Raw genomic sequence first — 12,144 nt, 5'->3', positions numbered from 1 at the left:
CTTGGGCATGGGCAGCCTGGGCAAGGGGCCTGTGGTGGTTTGCAGGCTGGCCATGCACCCATGGTGTGAGGGTCCCCGCTGGGAGGGCGTGGCCAGCTTGGGTGAGGGGCTGAGCGCCATGTTCAAGCTGGCCACACCTCATTCAGGATGGGATGTCCCGCTGGGGTGCTTGGCAAGCCTGTGTGAGGGGCTGATGGCTGTTTGCAGGCTGGCCAAGCCCCCCAGCAGGGACCTTCACCCCATGAGGGTGTGGCCAGCCTGGGTGAGGGGTTGAGGGATGTTTTCAGGCTGGCCACACCTCCTTCAGGAAGGGGGTCTCCACTGGAGTGCTTGGCCAGCCTGGGTGAGGGGCTGATGGCTGTTTGCTGGCTGGCCATGCCCCGGGCAACCCAGGCTCCCAGACCCTCCTTGAGTGGAGGCCACAGCAGCTGGAAGCAGGTATCTGGGATTTATTTATCTTCTATAATTGAAACTTTGTAGCCTTGAGCAGAGCTCAGGGCAGGCGGGAAGCTTCACTTCCTCCATCACCAGGGGCAACCCAAGCCTCCTGTTTGCTCCAGCTCCATGGCCGCAGCCATCTTGGTTGGGTTTATTTGCATACTTGGTCCTGATTGGCTGGTGGGCGTGGCTTGTGAGTGTAGCAGAGGTACAGTCAATTTGCATGTTTCTCTTTTATTAGATAAGTTAGTCTAAATATATATGTAAATTATCCAATCTAATAAAAGGGAAACATGGTAATTAGCTGTACCTCCGCTACCCTTCCCATTGGCTAATCAGTGAGATATGCAAATTAACTGCCAACCAAGATGGCGGCCGGCAGCCAGGCAGCTGACGGGAACAGGGAGGCTTGCTTGCTCCAGTGTCGGAGGAAGCCAGGTTCCCCGCCTGCCTTGCCCGCCTCTCAGCTGCAACTCTAAGCAACATTGTAACAAATATAGAAGCTAAACAAAACCCCAGAAACCTACTTTAGTCAGCCGGGCTTCAGCCAGCAGGACCACACATTGTTTCAAATGCAGAAGGTAAACAAAGGCCAGAAACCTGCTTTCAGCAGCAGAGGCCTCATAGCTGGAGCCAAGCCTCAGAGCTAAAGCTGGCCCAGAATAAAAAAAAAAGAAAAAAAGGACAGGTTGGGAGCTTCAGTCACCCACCAGCCTGAAAACGGCCCTCAGCCCCTCACCCAGACTGGCCAGGCACCCCAGTGGGGACCCCCACCCTGAAGGGGGTGTGACCAGATGCAAACAGCCATCATCCCCTCACCCAGGTTGGCCAGGCACCCCAGTGGGGACCCCCACCCTGATCCGGGACACCCTTCAGGGCAAACCAGCTGGCCCCGACCCATGCACCAGGCCTCTATCCTATATAGTAAAAGGGTAATATGCCTCCCAGCACTGGGATCAGCGGAGCCGCGAGGCCTCCCAGCACCGGGATCAGCGTGACAGGGGGCAGCGCTCAAACCCCCTGATCGCCCTGCAGCTTTGTGTGTGACAGGGCCGGGGCCACAACCTCCCTATCCGCCCTGCTCTGTTCGTGACAGGGGAAGGCGCCCCAACCCCCTGATCAGCCCTGCTCTGTGCCTGATAGGGGGAGCTCCCCAACCCCCTGATTGCCCTGCGGTTCTGTGTGTGACAGGGTGCGGCGCCCCAACCCCCTGATCAGCCCTGCTCTGTGGGTGATAGAGGGAGGGGCCCCAAACCCCTGATCGGCCCTGCTCTGTGTGTGAAAGGGTGCGGCACCCCAACCGCCCCCCCCCCCACGGGCCCTGTTCTGTGTGTGACGGGGTAGAGCCATAACCTCCCCATCGGCCCTGGCCTGAGTGTGAAAGTGGGGGGGGCCCAACCCCCTGATCGGCCCTGCTCTGTGGGTAAAAGAGGGGGGGGCCCCAACACCCTGATCTGCCGTGCTCTGTGTGTGAGAGGGGGCGGTGCCAACTCCCCTATTGGCCCTACTCTGTGAGTGACAGGGGGGAGCTTCCCAACCCCCTGATCGGCCCTGCTCTGTGCATGACAGGGGGGAGTGGCCCAACTCCCCTATCGGCCCTGCTCTGTGCGTCACAGGGTACGGAGCCCCAACCCCCCTGATGGGCCCTGCTCTGTGAGTGAAAGGGGGCAGCGCCCCAACCCCATGATCGGCCCTGCTCTGTGAGTGAAAGGGGGCAGCGCCCCCACCCCCCTGATTGGCCCTGCTCTGGGCGTGACAGGGGGGGGGGGCCGCAAACCTCCCCTATCGACCCTGCCCTGGGGGGGACAAGGGGGCAGGGCCCCAACCCCCCAATTGGCCCTACTCTGAGCCCGACCAGGGGCTGCACCTAGGGATTGGGCCTGCCCTCTGCCACCCGGGAGCAGGCCTAAGCCAGTAGGTCATTATCTCCCGAGGGGTCCCAGACTGCGAGAGGGGACAGGCTGGGCTGAGGGACCCCCTCTGCCCCCCGAGTGCACAAATTTTTGTGCACCGGGCCTCTAGTATTTCTATATTTTGTATATGTATATAGTCTAAATGTGTATATATAATTTATATACATATTTACATGTGTAGATATATAAGTATTTAGACTATGTAATATATTCTATAAAGAGATTCCTAAGTTTGTTATTTTCCTTTCAAAATGTTTTCAAAGAATGCCCTCACTTAGCTATTTTTCCATTCTGAGAGAGCTGTGAGTTAGGTGAAACAAAGGGAACTGTGTGTCGGTCCTTCAGGGAACGCCCAGACAGATCATAGCGGACAAACACAATTCCTTGGGTACAAAGTACACCCTGTTCTTTCTGGTACCAGGTACGCAGACCAGACACATTAACTGTGGTCTAGAAGAGCCCCGCAGCTATGCCGGGGAAGTGGGTGGGGCAGGCCAAGGTAAAATACCACAAACCTCTCCTACTGGTTTAAGTCTCTTTTTTTCTTGATTCGGTGTTCTTTTGATTGCTACAAACCTTTGACTATTTACCAGAGTCTGGCAAAGTTGATTCTGAAAGTTTTTTTAAATGAATTAATTGGTTGGTTGGTTGGTGTTTTTGTGAAGGCATGGGCCCTGGAAGCTCCACATTCCACCATTTTGACTACAGGCTGGCCTTGCCAATAATTTTTAACAATAAAATCAGCTGCCCACAAACGCCTTATCATAAAAATGTGCAAAACTCAGTCAGTGCATAGTCATCATGAGGAAATATAGTCACTGGCTATTCTTGGCTCTGTATTAAAAGGACACGGAGCTCCGGCTTTTTGAACACCAGTCATATTGTAAGCAGTGTGCTAGGAATTTTACATTTATTGCATCATCATTGACTAGCTTGGGTTATCTGCCACCTTGGGCATGTCTGTAAAATAAACAGGTTAAATCATCTCTAACATTCTTTCTACCTGTAATCCCCTGTAACTCAAAAAAGATCCTGCATTGTGTCTTCTAAAGAACCAAAGTACACTTACCATTAAAAAGGAAAAATGAGAAGATCAATCCCTGGGTCCTGGCCGGTGTTGCTAAATGATTAGAGCATCAGCCTGCGTGGGTAGGGATTTCAGGTTTGATTCCAGTCAAGGGAACATGCCTGGGTTGTGGGTTCATTCAGACCCGGTCCAGGAGAGTTCAGGGAGGCAACCAGTCGATGTGTCTCTCTCACATCGATTTTTCTCTCTCCCTTTCCCCTCCTTCCTCCCTCCCTTCTACTCTTTCTAAAAAGTAATGGGGAAAAAATATCCTTGGGTGAGGATTAACAAACAAACAAACAAACAATCAAACAGAAAGATCAATTGCTGAGAAATACATGCAGCTCTGTACCTGTTGCAATACTGATGAATCTGAAGATGTAGATCTGCCTAGTGGTCGAGGTAGGCTTAAAACACAGGCAACTGGGGAACGGGACTGGGGAGGAGGGAGCAAAAAAGAAAAAACAACTGTTAAATTTCTGCTTTTAAGACCTTTTTTTTTCCTTTTGCTTTGCAGAACAGATAACATGTTCTGGGGTATTGAGGACTGGAGGTGGCAGAATGGGGAGAAGTTGGAGGGAGAGGGGATTTAGATACCAAAGTCATCTATTAAGAATCTACATTGCTTTCATTGATCTCAAGAAGAATTATAGGTTGTTACTCAGGTTTTATTTCAAAGACAGAAGACATTTATTTCTGGCACACACGATATTCTATTACATACAGTTGTTTTTACAATGGCCAGGTATTTATACAGTTGAGGTCTGAAAATTTGAATAAAGAAATCTCATCATAGTAGTAGTATTCATTTACTCATTCACTCACTCACCAAATGTTTTTTGAGGGGAGGAAGCAGCTATTTTGGAAAAGATGTGTAGTGGCAGGTACAGGAAAGCCCTCACTCCTACCAGGTTTATCCCAGTCCTCTTTGTGGGAGTAGGTTGCCCAATGTGTATAATCCAGTCCCTTATTTTGCTTTCCTTTACATGAATTCTTGTCTTGATAACTTTCTCAGTACCTTTGTTCCTCTTTGATTAAGACAAGAATCTACTAGTATATACACTGAGTGGCCAGATTATTATGACCACCTGACGTTTGTAGGCAAATTAGCTATAATTTCACGCTGAAGTTGCTAGAGGGACAGACCATTATAAAAATAGGGAAGCAGGTTGTTTACCACAACAGTAGAAGTGATTTTTTTCCAAAGATATGGGTAAACAATGCGATTTAACAGCCTTCGAATGTGGAAGATATATTATTATGACCGGCCAGATTATTATGACCACCCCATCAGTACCTCGTTGGGCCACCTTTTGCCTTCAATACTGCGGCAATTCTTCTTGGCATTGACTCCACAAGATGTTGAAAGGTGATGCGAGGAATCTGACATCATGCCTGATGAATAGCACTGTCCAGTTCTGTGAGATTTGATGGTTGTGGAACCAGCTGCCTGATGGCTCTTTTAACTTCGTCCCACAAATGCTCAATTGGATTGAGATCTGGTGATTGTGGGGGCCACCTAAGCAAGGTAAAGTCTCCCTCATGTTCTTGAAACCACTCCTGCACAATATGAGCACCGTGGCATGGCACATTGTCTTGTTGGAAGAAGCCATCTCCATTGGGATACGCCATCAACCTGATAGGATGAACCTGATCAGCGATGATACTTAGGTATGTTGTGCTATTCAGACGTTGTTCCACACGAATTAAAGGGCCCAAATCATGCCAGGAACACATGCCCCAAACCATAACACTGCCCCCACCAGCTTGAAGGGTTCTACTCATTCATGTGGAGTGCATGCTTTCATGCTGTTCCCGCCAAATTCTCACTCTGCCATCTGCATGATGCAATTGGAAACGTGATTCATTGGACCACATGACTTTTTTCCAATGCTCAACTGTCCAATCCTTGTGTTCCTGTGCGAATTGGAGACGTTTTATCTTGGTAACTGCAGACAGCAAAGGTGTTCGAACAGGTCTTCGGCTTCCATATCCCATATGATGCAGTGTACAGCTAATTTGCCTACAAACGTCAGGTGGTCATAATAATCTGGCCACTCAGTATGTATATATATATATATCCTATTTAATAAAAGAGAAACATGGTAATTAGCCGTACGGCCGCTACCCTTCCCATTAGCTAATCAGTGAGATATGCAAATTAACTGCCAGCCAAGATGGCGGTCGGCAGCCAGGCAGCTTGAAGCAAACAGGGAGGCTTCCTTGCTTCAGTGACAGAGGAAGCCAAGCTTCCCCGCCTGCGCTGCCAGCCTCTGAGCTTGCAGTTTGAAACATTTTAACAAATATAGAAGCTAAACAAAACCCCAGAAACCGGCTTTAGTCAGCCAGGCTTCAGCCAGCAAGACCGCAACATTGTTTCGAATACAGAAGGTAAACAAAGGCCAGAAACCTGCTTTCAGCAGCTGAGCCTCAGAGAGAAAGCTGGCTCTCAGCTCCAGTGACAGGCATAGAAGGTAAATAAATGCCAGAATTAAAAAAAAAGAAAAAAAGGAGAGGTTTGGAGCTTCAGTCGCCCACCAGCCTGAAAACAGCCCTCAGCCCCTCACCCAGACTGGCCAGGCACCCCAGTGGGGACCCCCACCCTGAAGCAACAAGATGGCGGCTAATTTGCATACTGAAGGCAGGGAGCAGCAGGCAAGGCTGTCTGCGGTTTGGGACTCAGATCTGTGACCCTGCCAGGCAGGGGGCAGTGCTTGAGGCTGTCCGCAGTCCAGGACTCAGATCTGTGACCCTGCCGGGCGGGGGACAGTGCTTGAGGCTGTCCGCGGTCCCAGGACCTGGATCTGTGACCCTGCTGGGCGGGGGACAGTGCTTGAGGCTGTCCGTGGTCCCGGGACCCAGATCTGTGACCTGGTGGGCAGGGGGGCAGCACGGGAGGCTGTCTGCAATCCGGGACCCGAATCTGTGACCCTGCCAGGCGGGGGGCAGCACTTGAGGCTGTGCACGTTCCTGGGACTCAGATCCGTGACCCTTCACAGCGGGGAGGCAGCCATCAGCGCCCAGGAGTGACTTTGCAAGATCCGCCTCCTGGCCCAGAAGGTGCAGGATCGCAGGGACAGCCACCATGGCGGGCCAGACTGACGTCCTCCTGGCCGCACCACGGGGGTTTGCAGATCTGCAAAGCCAGAGGCCTCCGGTGTGCACATCCCCCCTGGCATGTGAACATCTCCCAGCACACTGTCACCCTCCCGCGCCTGCAACACTTGCAAACCAAGGTGTCCACAAGTTCCCCCCGCCTCTCCACCACACTTCCATCAACCTGGCATGCCTAACACCCCCACAGGATGTGCACACATCCCCTCTGATGCGCTCACGTCCTTTGGAGAGTGTCTGGGTGTTCTGGGTGCTGAGAGTGGGCGCCTGTGAGATGACAGTGAGAGGGTGGAGTGGTGATGCCCTGTTCCCACGGAGGCCAGTGCAGCTACGAGATCACCTCTGGGGGGTTAATGCAGGTGCTGAGGCGGGAGCAGGTGCAGACAGACACACCTAGTGGGCGTGGGCGGCCCTCGCTGAGGTGCCTTCGGTCAGCGTTCAAGATCAAGAGCCCAGAGGCAGAGAGGAATTCCGTCCTCTCAGTGAAACAGTGGGATAGTCGGGGCGACTGTAGAGGAGGAATGTGCACTTTGGGTGCCAGCACCCATGAGTGAAGGCTGCCCTGACTGAGCCTTGCTTGCTTGGGGCCTAGAGCACTCCTGCCGGGCAACGGGTGACAGGACGTGCTTTTCCAAATTAATGAGAGAAAACATTGATTCTCCTGCTGCCCACGAAGGTGGAAAGTGGAGTGGGGAGATATGTGGGGAATGAGCAAGGTTCCCTGTCTGGGGGTTCCAAATCTGCTGTTGGTTTCTTTCACCACTGACTAGAGATATACAGGGTGTCCCCCCAAAATGTATACACACTTTGAATACCTACTAATTCCAATGGTTTTAAGCATAAGAAAGGAACAACAATGGAGCTGTTATCTGTTAAAAGTGTGGGCACAAACAGATAGTTGGACATTCCCTGAGGGGTCTCAGATTGGAGAGGGTGAAGGCCAGACTGAGGGACCCCGTCTCCCCCCACTACCCCAGTGCACGAATTTTGTGCACCGGGCTACTAGTATATATATATCCTACGTTCGAAGTCTGTTAAATCGCATTGTTTACCCATATCTTCGGAAAAAAATCACTTCTACTGTTGTGGTAAACAACCTGCTTCCCTATTTATAATGATCTGGCCCTCTAGCAACTTCAGTGTGAAATTATAGCTAATTTGCCTACAAACGTCAGGTGGTCATAATAATCTGGCCACTCAGTTTATTGGAGGATATATATATATATATATATATATATATATATATATGCCAGTTGCCAAGAATATAGCTATAAATAACAGGGGCCTTTCGACTGAAGAACTTATAGTATAGCACGGAGACAGAAAAATAAGCTTACAGTTAAATGGGATATATGTTATTCCACATAGGGAAATATATTGACTGTTATATATAAACCTAAAATTCTTCCTTCTTAAATAAGTCATCTAAAAGATAAGTTCCAATCAATAAGATGTTTGGGAAATAGATTAAGGGAGGAGGCAGGCCTCACACTTCACCAGATTTTTCATGGGCCAACGTGTCACTTCTGAAATACAAAAGAAGTAGTAGCACAAGCTTCAGAGACAAAAAGCCTGCGGTGGCCTTCTGACTCACACTTCCCAGCTATAGCACCTTTAGCAGGTGCATTAATCGCTCTGAGTCCGAGTTTCCTCCTCTGTAAACTAGAAACAGTGCTTCTCCACTCACGGGACTTTTTGCAAAGGTTAAATGACATAGCAAATGCATTTAGTAGAGAACTTCCTACACAGCAGCTCCATAAAGAGCAATGATTACCTCTCCTGAGACTTAGAGGAGAACTTAGGCTGCTTTGCATGGACCACCTCTCCCCTGATTTTTTCCAGTTAGGAAATATTGAGCTAAAACAACATGACTGCCCACCTCTATAACTGGCTTTATGGGGCATGTCTTTTAACTCTAAAGCACATTTTGAGGTGTCTAGTAAAGCAGCTAGACACAGGAGTGTTAACTGCATGAAGATGGAGCTAACATGGAAGGACGGGAATATGGAACTGAAGGTGCCCATTTGGTGAAAGAGCAATGGGTTGAGAAGTGGGAAGAACCGGCCAGAGGAGAGCAGATTAAATGGAGGCTATCAGAAGAAGTCTAGACCAGGCGGTGGCATTTGCTAGCTAAGAACAGATGAACAACAGATGATATGACTGACTTCAACAAGAGCCAGGCAGAGGAACTGGTTGTTCAGCCATGTGGGCAGAGAAAGCTCCTCGATACAGGGACTTAGGAGCAGGCAATATTCTGAGATCCAGGCAGGTGGGCATGACATGAGACTGGGCTGCAGGGACTAATTCATTCTGAGGAGGGGTCTGGGGATTCATAAGAATAATCCTAGACAATTGGGGTACCACTCAGGTTGTGAGCCAGGGTTTCAAACACAGATCAAAGCAGTAAAATACTGAAACTAAAGCTAGATGCAGGGTTTCTCAACCTTGGCACTATTGACATTTTGGATTGGATTGGATATTTCTTTTTTAGGGGGGCTGCCTAGTGGATTGTAAAGTTTAGCTTTAGCCCTGGCCACTACCCACTCAATGCCATTAGTATCCCCTCCCCAAGTTGTTACAATCTAAAGTATCTTCAGACATTGTCAAATGTCCCAGTACAGGAAGATTAGGGAAGATAGGAGGGGAACATTGCCCCAGTTTAAAATTACTGGGCCAGGGTACGCCTGGCGAGAGAGCACTGTTTCAAAGTGGAGGCCGGGATAAAAGGGTCTCAGGAATGAGCTGATCTAGAGGAGGTAATGAATGACAGTGGCCCAGGAACACAGTGCAGTGAGCATTCTGTACAGATCCGTATCCCTCTCGTCATTTCTGTGGAGCCTGTCCTGCCTTCTCTGCTCCCCTTCTTTTAGCGTGCTTCTTCCTCCAAAGGACCGCCTTTGGGTTCTGTGCTTTCTTTGTCCTACATACCCAGAGAGCCAAAGGACCTTAGCCAATGGCTGATGTGTGAGATAGTCCATTGCCTAATGTTCCCCTGACCTCCCTGGGGCTTTGCCTGATTGGCTTTTTCCCTGCTTCCTGAAAGCTGGCTTCTCCTGGAAACTCATTCTTAATAAATTACTTGCAAGCAAATCTCTCCTTAGAGCAGCGGTTCTCAACCTGTGGGTCGCGACCCCTTTGGGGGTCAAATGACCCTTTCACAGGGGTCGCCTAAGACCATCAGAAAACACATATATAATTACATATTGTTTTTGTGATTAATCACTATGCTTTAATGATGTTCAATTTGTAACAATGAAATTGGGGGTCACCACAACATGAGGAACTGTATTAAAGGGTCTCGGCATTAGGAAGGTTGAGAACCACTGCCTTAGAGCCTGCTCCCAGGGAAGCCAATTTATACAGCCACTAAGGCTGGAGTCAAAGGACAAAGAAGCAAGTCCAGGAGAACAGTTCAGAATGAAGACTATGAATGATAAGTCTGCCCCGAAGACCCCATCAGTGTGGTTTCCACTGTGAGACATGGCAATGAGAGAGGTCATTTAAAGGAGCTGGGATGACTAGGCACAGGGTCATGGTCTCTACCTACTGGTCAGTGCTAAAGTAGAGGGTCATTAGTCACTGCAGCTGTTCCTGATTTTAGCTGTGTAGTCACCTGGTGTGATCCTGGGCTCAGGAACCAAGGTTGGAAGAATAAGGCACAAAGTCTTAAGGTAGCATAAAAATAGCACAACTATTAGAAGAAACACCTCTAAAATAATTGTTGTTAATATTAAAAATGTCCAACGAATTCATCACAACCACAGAATAAAGGAGTCTATAATCCTCTGGTTGGTGAAAATGCTGCAGAATTTCAATCTCTACCTCTGTAATGTGGAAGGAACCTGGCAGATCTGTACACTGCCCCCACCTCCCTTTGCTGGTTAGAACACTCTGTGAGCTGCTGGGAGTGGAGGACATCTGTCAGGGGTGACTGTTGCTTGTTTCTTTTTCTTTCTTTTTTTTCCCAATATGTTTTCATGATTTTAGAGAGAGAGGAAGGGAAAGGGAGAGAAGAGAGAAACATCAATGAGAGAGAAACACCAACATTGATTGGCTGCTGCCTGCACACCCCCTGCTGGGGATAGAGGTGGAAACCCAGGCATGTGCCCTCACTGGGAATCGAACCTGTGACCTTTTGGTGCATGAGTTGACGCTCAACCACTGAACCACACCAGCCAGGCTTCATAGCAGAACTATTTCTGTACCATTTGTACTCCAGTAGCTGATTGAAACAATGAGTTAGGGAAGGACCAGAAGCTTTGTAGTAAAGATCTTGAGAAAAACCTGTTCCTTTTTGTTACTTCACTGTTACTGCAATTTCACACAACACAAACCAAACTTTGATGTACCACATGCAAGAATCAAAACTGTTCTCAAAGCAGTTACAATAAAGGCAGAGAATAAGAGGTTTACAAAATAATTTTGGAGAATAGCTATGTGAAACTTATAACCAACCTATTATTACATCTAGGAACATAGTGTTTGAAATAGTAAATTATAGGTTCTCTACTCCTAATTTATCTGTGTAATTATTTCTTTATTTCATGAAGAAATATTCAGTCAGTATGTAATTTAGACCAGTCAGTAAGTTATAAGTTTTAATTCTGAATATCAAAGCTTTAGAGATTCTTGGAGAACATGGTTTAAGAAATACATAGACAGCATATACCAAGAGGCATTAAAAACTAATAATTTCTAGACTAAGTGAAAATCTTTGACAAAGAAAACTGTAAAAATGAATTGATTTTAGGAAAGCTAATTCAGAGAAAGTATTAAGGGTGACAAAGGAAAAAATAATAGAGTGAGACTAAATTAAATCTAAAATTAAATTCATAGTAACTATCAATTAGGAGTTTAACAGTTTTAATCTCCACTCACAAAAACTTTAACTTCTAAACACTTAAAATTACTCATAAAAAGTGGGTAGGAAAGCATTTACAAACACATTTGCAATTTCTTTATTAATTCGTTCAACTAACATCTCTGATACATTTTCTTCACTACAGGTGCTTCTGTTCTGTTCTATGTGAACCCCTTACCCCGGCCACATGAATCAATTACCCTTCACCACAGCTGTTTGAACCAGGGTGTTCCATCCTCCAGGTTGATCTGTATTCTTTTAAGTGACTCAGGAGGCGGCCTGGCAAAAAGCATAGCAAAACAAAGTACACCATCTACATTCGATTTCCTGAATTACTTAGATTCTTTTTCCTTAGAAAGTTGAATGTGGTACATAAAGAGAAAGTATGTAGTTGGTAGGGTAGTGAGATAGAAGCTAAATAGACACAGAGAAAGAAGACAAACAGCAGAGACCATGAGGTAGCCGAAGATATGAGGAAGCAGAAGCTATGAGAAAGCAGAATCTCTATACATATAGAATTAGGGGTGAGGCGATTGGTTAGCAGAAGCAGGAGAAAATTTAGCAGAGACAAAGAGCAGATGTGTCTTGGTAATACTTAAGTACTAGAGAAGGGAGAAGGAAACAAGCAAATACATCTGTTGCTGAGAATATTTGAGCAGTTATGAATGCCAAAGGGCTTTTTAGTTCCCAGACTACGCTCGAGTCTAGGCTCTGTGAAGCTAAGCTCTTCCTATAGTCCCACAGGGTGTGGC

The sequence above is a fragment of the Myotis lucifugus genome, unplaced genomic scaffold (genome assembly GCF_000147115.1).
Source record: "Myotis lucifugus unplaced genomic scaffold, Myoluc2.0 scaffold_323, whole genome shotgun sequence".
Classification (NCBI taxonomy): Eukaryota; Metazoa; Chordata; class Mammalia; order Chiroptera; family Vespertilionidae; genus Myotis; species Myotis lucifugus.
The sequence above is the reverse complement of the archived record's forward strand: the minus strand, read 5'-3'. Positions refer to the sequence as shown.